This window comes from Triturus cristatus, chromosome 2_1, assembly GCF_964204655.1.
Source record: "Triturus cristatus chromosome 2_1, aTriCri1.1, whole genome shotgun sequence".
Lineage (NCBI taxonomy): Eukaryota > Metazoa > Chordata > Amphibia > Caudata > Salamandridae > Triturus > Triturus cristatus.
In genome coordinates, this window is record NC_140581.1 from 487,607,657 (window position 1) to 487,617,133 (window position 9,477).

Consider the following 9,477-nt stretch of genomic DNA (forward strand, 5'->3'; position numbering starts at 1 on the left):
CAGAAAGAATCCTTGTTGCAAAATCATCCTGTACCCTCAACTTTTTCAGACGGATACTGGTGGTAACTGAGTCTGACTAACCAGTCCTAGAGCCAGTGCTATGTTAAAAGACACTTAGAATACAGTGAAAACACCTACATACACTAAGGAACATTATGCGTTGGGGTCTCCCTGTGATTAGCATGACCTCCTCTGTAAGCCCCTAGTATATAATAGGTCAGGGGGGTTAAAACTACCTCTTAAAACAGGCCACAGCGCGTTTTTGCACACGTTAACTCAGGCCCCGTCCCCTCCCTTCACCACTGTGTAAACACGCCCTGTGGCTGTTCTAAGTTGAGAGATTAAGTCCCCTTGAATCCTAAGGGTCCCTAGGGTCAAACTAGACCACTAGGTAACTCCAGTAAGCGCCACAGAGCTGCGTTGCAGAGAGGTGTAAAAAGGGGCTTGGCCTCAGAACACCTGTCTGCAGCGCAGCTCCCTGGCGCATACTGGAGATGCCTGTTGGGCTAGATGGCCCTCAGGGACCCTCAGTATTGAAGAGGAATTAATTCCCCAACTTACAACTCGCCAGGGGGCGCGTTTGCAGAGTGCTGCAAGGAGGGGGCGTGGCCTCCGGCACGATGCCAGTCTTTTATTTTTTTTAATTTTTTAAGAAGGGGGGCTGTGTGGTTCCCCTTCTTATTCTAATTTATTGGCCCTGATGACTCCATCCCCCAGGGCCTGTCTCCTAATTATATTTTTTTGACCCCAATCCCCAGGGTCGGCCACTGTTTTTTATTATTTTTAAAAAATATATATTTATAGACACACCTAGGACATGCTGGACAAACCGTACGTACCTATCACCATGACGATTTGCGTGATATTCATTAAAAGGCGACTATGCATACAATGAATCCACGTGGAATGTATTTACACCACTAGTGAAGCTCTGACATGTCTGATGCCCTACCGTACCTAATCCCGGTAGACACCCTTATTGTTTATTTATACAAACATGGGTAGCTATTGACGGGCACATTTAATACACATGCACACCAAGCCATTCAAAGGGGATTCGACAAAAATGCGACCAAAACTATGCAAGAAACCCCCCTCACGGTTAATAAAACACACATCCACTGCCGGATGTGTAATACTTTTTATTTTACTCTCTGGAAAGGGGACGAACATCACTTGAGAGTCACAGCGCGCTCCTGGCAGAGCCCAATGCTGTGTTACACCCACCATTGCCTGCCGAGTGCCACACACCTCTGTGTTGTATTCCACCAGCTAGTGCATATGCTATGACTATGTCATGCCACACTTGTCTTCGCATGGGTTATATTGCCCCATCTAACGTGCCTTCCTCGATGCCTATGTTATAACGCACAGTGCTATGCCATACATATTACAATCTGGGATCCATATCTTTGTCACAGTGCATATGCAACGTTACACTCCCCAGCACATATTTTATATTACAACTTTAGAGACTAGTTAGGTTACACAACACTGCCCTGTGCATATTACATTCCAAGGCGCATATCGCATAGCACGCGCTAGTGCCTGTGCTATCTCGCGCTCTCCAATGAATCTGTCATTGCGCACAATGTATTGCATATTATATTTCACGCCCGGTTCATCTTATATCACACTTTTTGGTGCATAGTTTATACCATACACTATATCTAGTTTTCATTTTCAATCGTGCTCTCAGGACTATGTTCTATATACCACTGTGTTCACCTACCCTTTTCACGGGCATTACATTTTGCGATAGGGGGTGGAGGGTCAGGGGGTGTTTCTGTCAAGTGAGCCCGGAGTCACAGTCACAAACGTCCTCTTCTTCCTGAATAAAAGTGAGATTATGCTGCATACTTGTTCATATTTTAAGTAGTTCGCACAGACACACGTTTTAAAAACAATAAAGTTCCTAATACCCGCCTTCTCTGAACAGTTAGCTTGCTGCCCCATCCCCCTCCTCCCTATCCTCTGTTGTGTGAATCCATGGACTAGCCTCCTCCCTCCTGCCATGCATGGTCTGATGTGCTGCCACTGCCCTCAATTTAGTATGATGTACCAGTCCACTCCTTCTGCCCTCCATTGCCCAATTCTATGCCCCATCATTGACCTCCTGCTTAAACTCTGTGCTTAGCTTGCTGCCCCTATTCTCCTTCCCCCTGCCCTCCGATGTCTTTGTGCATGCCCCTGCTCCATCCTTTTTGCCCACCATGTTCCATGGACCTGCCACTCCTATCTACTCTGAGTGTTCTGTTGAGCTGCCACTCCCCTCCCACCTGCCTAGCATTGTCAGATGACTGTAACCTGTCCCTGCCACCTCCACCCTGCCTGTCCACATGCCATGCCCCTATCCTCTTCCTCCTGTCCTACATGGTCCATTGTACTGCCACACCCTTCTGCACTCCCTGGTCTGTTGTGCTGCAACTGCTCCTCTTGCCTGCCCCGTGCGGTCTGTTGTGAGGCCCCTTCCCCTGAACTTTCTTGTCTGTGCACATGTCCTGACCCTCCCTTCTATCCTCCATCGTCCTTTGTGCATGCCCCTGCACCCTCCTTCTTGCCCATCATAGCCATTGTGCTGCCACTAACCCTCCCACTTGCCATGCATGGTCTTCTGTGCTGCCATGGCCCCTCCCACCTTCCCTGTGTGGTCAGTTAGCTGCCCCTGACCCCCTCCCACCTTCCCTCCATGGTCTGTGTGTATGCCATCACAGTCTCACTGTTGCTCTTCATGCTGTGTCTTGCTTCTAGTGCCCATCCTGCCTGACCTCCATGGCTATCTTGCTGCTCCTGCCCTGCCCCCTTGCCCCCAGCCCTCTGTTTACATGTGCAGACCCCTACTCCCTCCCTCCTGGCTTGTCTGTTCCATTGTAATGCTCCTGATTTGTCCCTCCTGCCCTTTATGGTCTGTTATGCTGCAGCTTTCTCTCCTGTCTGTCCATTATGGTCAGCTAGCTACCATTGCCTCTTGCCCCTCTGTTCTCTGTTGTCCATGTGCATGGTCCTGTCCCCTCCCTCTTGCTTTCTATGGATTGTTGTGCTGCACTCCCGTCCCGCATGCGCTGTGTGGTGTATTGTGCTGCTGCAAACCCTGATGCCTGCCCTGCAGGGTCCGTTTGGTGCACCTCTCCATGTCCCTCCTGTCCTCTGTTATCCAAGTCCATGTCCCTACTCCATTTCCTTCCATGATCCAATGTACCATACTTGTGAACATTTTGAGCTTGGTAAGAGGGAGATTTTGAAAAAAAACTGGGGTATTGATTTTCCCCTTTGAGTTACATTGAAAAAGAGGAGATTGTAGACAGGAGACAGATCAAATAAAGCCCATTTGAGCTTAAAAACATTGGACGTTTCCTGGCTGAATCGGGTCTGTTGGCATGTATGGTTGTACTACCATTGCCTCTTCCTTCTGCCCACAATGGTCTATTACATTGCCACAGCCTCTCTTGCAAGTCCTGTATTGTTGGTTTGTTGCCCCTGCCCCCCTTTCCACTGCCCTCCATAGTCTGTTGTGCTGCCACGGCCCTTCCTGCCTGCTCAGTGTGGTTAAATTGTTGCCTTTGCACCCTCCTACCTGCCTTCAATTTTCAGAGTCGGTGCCCCTGGCCTCTGCCTCTCAACAGTATCCTAATGAACAACTAGATTGCTAACATTCTATATTTATTACAAAAGTGTGGAACGCCTGACGTAATCTTGATGTAATCAAAACTGTAATACCTAGAGCATTTCCTTTAGAAATTATATATATGAGAGGGTCTTATTGGCATCAAAATTATGGTTAGTGCTCTAAAAGACTAAAATAAGGACATATTTTCTGAGTTTTCAAATAGCGACAAAGCACTTTTAAATTATTTGTTATCTTTATGTTTTTTTATCCAGTTGACCACTTGATTAAATGTTGCACTTAGGGGAGAGGATGTGGTGTTACTTCCAGAACTGCAGACTTTGCAACTGGGGAACCAGGTTGGAGTTTCTGCTTCAGCTCGACATTCTGTGATTCTGGTCAAATCACTTAGTCTCCCCATGTCTACAACCAAAATGAATGTGTTCTTGTGTGATGTAACCAATGCTCATGTAAAGCACTCCAATACCTGACAAGTCTGCACTATATAACACTGCAAAAACACAAAATAATAAGTGTTTTGCACACTTCTGTCATTGGGCTATATTTGGGCTACATCTGGGTGATTTTGGGCTTCTTTTGGGCTCTTTTGTCTCCGGTGGCCATCTTGGGAGATTTATTTGTTATGAAGTTTCCTAATTTCCTCATGTACTGCAGTCTCCTCAGTAGGAAATGCTTTCAGTTTTTTACTTTGATTCCATCATGAAGGTATTCAGATATGTCACACATTTGCCATAATTTCTGAAAGTTAGCACTCTAGTTGCTCATTAGATCACTGTAGTAAAACTACTGTTCACCATGGAAGTCTGCTCCTGGTATTAAAAGTGCATGTTTCAGTCTGCATGTCAGAATTTTTTAATGAAATAGAAGAGGATTTGAGAAGTCACTCAAAATGTGCCCTCATTTTCTTTCTTCAGCATTAATCATAATTTCTATGGCAAAATGAACCCCCTCATTGTGTTCCTTTTTAAATTAAATGTTTTAAGTGTTACCAGTTTATTCCAATCAATATGACTTCAGGTGTGCCATACTTTTGTCATAATGAAGACAGTAAGCGCTCTAGTTGTTTTTAAGAACACTCTGGGACATTCTGTCATTGGGCTATACTTGGGCTACATCTGGGTGATATTTGGGCTACATTTGGGCTCTTTTGTCTCTGGTGGCCATCTTGGGAGACTTATTTGTTATGAAGTTTCCTAATTTCCTCATTTACTGCAGTCTCCTCAGTAGGAAATACTTTAAGTTTTTTACTTTGATTCCATCAAGAAGGCATTCAGATGTGTCACACATTTGCCATAAATTCAGAATGTTAGCACTCTTTTTGCTCATTAGATCACTGTAGTAAAGCTACTGCTCACCAGGGCAAACTGCTGCTGGTATTGAAAGTGCATGTTTCAGTCTGCATGTCAGAATTTTTTAATGAAATAGAAGAGGATTTGAGAAGTCACTCAAAATGTGCCCTAATTTTTCTTTCTGCAGCACTAATCATACTCTTTATGGAAAAATGAACCCCCTCATTTTGTTCCTTTTTAAATTAAATGTTTTAAGAGTTACCACTTTAATCCAAGCAAGATGGCTTCAGGTGTGCCATACGTTTATCATAAGTAGTACTGTTAGCGCTCTAGTTGTTCCTTGGTACACTCTGGGAAGCTGCAGTAGAACACAAAGGAATCAACTGACAGTCTCTGCCCTTGTTGGATGTACATGTTTTACTGAGAATGTCAGACTTCATTCTCACATGACTGAGAAAGATAATGTGAATTTACAGAAAATAAGCTCTCAGTTTAGCTTATAGATCACCTTCCAAACCTCTGTGGGAAAAGCATGAGAAAATATTTTTCTCTCAATCATGATATCCCAGCAGAAGGCTTTTTCACATGGTGAAATCACCTTAGAACATACCACAATTCTTAAAATGAGTATGGTACCATCAACAAATGATTTATAATGTAACTAAAGTCTTAAAACCTTCTATTAACTGCAATGCTTTTTAATGAGGTGCTATCATGTATATTGGTCCCAAGATGGCTGCCAACACTTCTTGGATGAAGTGCTGACTGCCAATCAGATCTCAGGATGAGATGTGTGGTTAGGCTCCGCCCACATATATATATGATTTTACTTTTGATTTTCTCAGGAACTACTGAACAGATTGACACCAGACCTGCAAAAGGCACTTCCCTGAGCTGAGGACTACCTCTCTGCCAAATTTCAAGTAATTCTGTTCAGCCGTTCGGGCTGTCCCTTGGACTAAAGGTCCCTATGGAAAATTGCATGGGGAAAACGCGTTTTGGGACCCCCCATTTTTCTCTGCCCCCGATCGACGAATCCCCCCGAGACTTTCAGGGTAGGAGTGGAGCGGAGCACCCCACCTATTTTGAAAATTTCGCGAGGATTCGTCAACCGGCGCCAAAGTTATTCCAAATAGAATGTTGCGGATTTCCTATGGAAACACGGTCCTAACTATAACTATCTACTGGCGACCGCCAGTAGATAATATATATATATATATATTCACTGAAAAAACCATAGGTTTCACACACGTTATAGTTAGGAATTCACATTTAAAAAACCTTGCAAATTCAGTGAAAAAACCATAGGTTTCACACATGTTATAGTTAGCTGGAAATTTTACTGATAAAAAACCAATGAAATTCCCCCGTTATAGTTAGTGCAGGCAACTATAACTCACGCGACCGCAATCCTCTGCTGATGACATATGTGTCTTTATGAAAAAAAAATATTTGTAATATATGTATAGCTAAAATTTAATGGATGAAGACATGGGCAAATAAGTGTCTAAATACAGTATTAGCATCAGCAGAAGATTGCGGTCGCGTGAGTTATAGTTGCCTGCACTAACTATAACGGGGGAATTTCATTGGTTTTTTATCAGTAAAAGTTCCAGCTAACTATAACATGTGTGAAACCTATGGTTTTTTCACTGAATTTGCAAGGTTTTTTAAATGCTAATTCCTAACTATAACGTGTGTGAAACCTATGGTTTTTTCAGTGAATTTGTACGTTTTTTTAAATGCTAAGTTACTTTACGCCATTCGTGGCATGCGCGCCCACTTAACGCAGTTCGTTCCGTGCGCGCACGGTGTGCTTCGCGCACCGTGCGCGCACAGTGAGCACGCGGTGCGCTTCGCGCACCGCGCGCCCACTTTACGCAGTTAGTGCCGTGCACGCACGGTGGGCACGCGGTGCGCGTGCCCACGTTACGCTAGATGGGCACCGTGCGCACATGGAGGACATATGATGCGCTTCGTTGTGAAAGGTAATATTTTAATTTTTCATACTATTAATATGCCATGCACAAATGGTGCTCTTCGGGCACCATTTGCACATGGGGTGGGGAGAGTATGGATATTTTTTTTTTTATTTATTAATTTTTACCGTACGCGTACGGTAAGCGTAATCGGCGAAATTATCGAAAAAATTAAAATTCCATTTTTGGCCTTGAGGGATCTTTCAGGACTCCCTCAACATGGCTAGGTGCTTAGGAGCTGTCTAAACAGCCCCTTTACATGTTTTTGGCCTTTGTTTTTAAACCCCCTCTCAGACTGCGAGAGAGAAAATGGTGGCCGCCGCTTCCTGGTTTCGACCGATTCGAATGTTTACTAAGATCTAACAGCCAATCAGAATCGCGCTCGCGCACGGCGGCGTGCGCGTACTGTAAGCGCACCGTAAACGCACCGTAAGCTGGCTCAGATATATATATTGATTTAAAGGCTATTTTCTCAGAATCTACTGAACAGATTTACACCAAACCTACAAAAGGCACTTCCTTGACCTGTAGACTACCTCTCTGCCAAATTTCAAGGAACTCTGTTCAGCCGTTCGGGTGTCTAAAGGTCCTATGGAAAACTGCATGGGAAAAACGTGTTTTGGGACCCCCTTTTATCTCAGCCCCCGCTTGACGAATCCCCCCGAGACATTCAGGGTAGGAGCAGAGCGTAGCGCCCCATTAGTTTTGAAAATTTCGCGAGGATTCGTCGACCGGCGCCAAAGTTATTCCAAATAGAATGTTGCGGTTTTCCTATGGAAACAGGGTCCTAACTATAACTACCTACTGGCGACCGCCAGTAGGTAATATATATATATATATATATATATATATATATATATATATATATATATATATATATATATATATATATATATATACACACATACTGGCGGTCGCCAGTAGGTAGTTATAGTTAGGACCTATTTTCCATAGGAAATCTGCAACAATCTATTCCCAATAACTTTGGCGCCGGTTGACAAATCTTTGCGAAATTTTCAAAACTTTTGGCCAGCTCCGCTCCTATCCTGAAAGTCTCGAGGTGATTCATCAAGCGGGGGCCGAGAAAAAAGGGGGGTCCCAAAACGTGTTTTCCACATGCAGTTTTCCGTAGGAACCTTTAGTCACAGCTACAGCCCGAACTGCGGAACGGAATTACACCAAATTTGGCAAAAAGGTAGCCCTTGGTTCAGAGTCATACCTAAATGCTGTAAATCCGTTCAGTAGTTCCTGAGAAAATCAAAAGTAAAATCACATATATATCTATGGGCGCGGTGGATCCGCGCACCCTCCCGATCACAAGCTGTATGCTAATTGGCTGTCAACACTCCAAACCAGGAAGTGTTGACAGCCATCTTGTGCCTAGGTAGAACGGAGGCACAAGAAAACAGAAGGAAAAATGTGCAAAAGGCAAAAAGGGGGCAGGGTAGAAACACCCTGACCCCCTAGGCCTGCTCAGGGGGTCCCACAAGGACCCCCAAGGTCAAAAATATACATATTTTGTTTTTTTAAATCGACAAAATCCACGCATCTTTGGTAATTAGCCCCCGGGAGAGCCAAATCCCGGGGGCAATGGTTCTTATGTAAAGGGGGGCCCAGAGGGGCCCCCCAGCTCCGGGGACCGCCACCCCCGGGGGCTTTTTTTAATTATGTGCAGGGGGGCTCTCAGGCCCCCCCAGCCCCGGGGACCACCACCCCCGGGGCTTCTTTAAATTAGGTGGGGGGCTCTCAGGCCCCCCCAGCCCCAGGGACTGCCACCACCGGGGCTTCTTTAAATTAGTTGTGGGGGGCTCTCAGGCCCCCCCAGCCCCGGGGACCTCCACCCCCGGGGCTTTAAGAAATGAATAGCGGGGGGCTCACAGCCCCCCGCAGCCCTGGGGACCTTTATTTTTTTTTAAATACCCTGTGCGGGGGGCTCAAGCACTGCTGATGATGTCACATATTACATCATTCATGACATGGTCAGTGACATCACTGATGACATCAATGATGACATCTCAAACGACATCACTGATGACATCATCCAGTGACTGTGTGTTTCTATAAAGTTTAAATATGTTTATATATATATATATATATATATATATATCTATATATATATTCACTGAAAAAACCATAGGTTTCAGGGGTGTTATAGTTAGCTGGACTTTTCACTTGTACAAAACCATTGAAATTCCCCCTTTATAGTTAGTTCAGCTAACTATAACTCGCGCGCCCGCAATGCACTGCTGATGACGTCACATATTACATCACTCATGACATGGTCAGTGACATCACTCATGACATCACTGATGACATCTCAAATGACATCACTGATGACATCATCCAGTGAATGTGTGTTTTTCTGAAAATTAAATATGTTTTATATATGTATATCTCAAGGTCGATGGAAGAATAAATGGGTATATAAGTGTCTAAATGGATGATTTGTTTTTGAAAAATTGATTGTGTAACTGACTGATTAAGTGTATCATAGTGAATACATGGCTTAGTGAGTAATGTTTAAATATGTACATATCTGTATCAGTCTCTCACTTTGTGTATAAGTGGCTGCATGGGTTGGTGA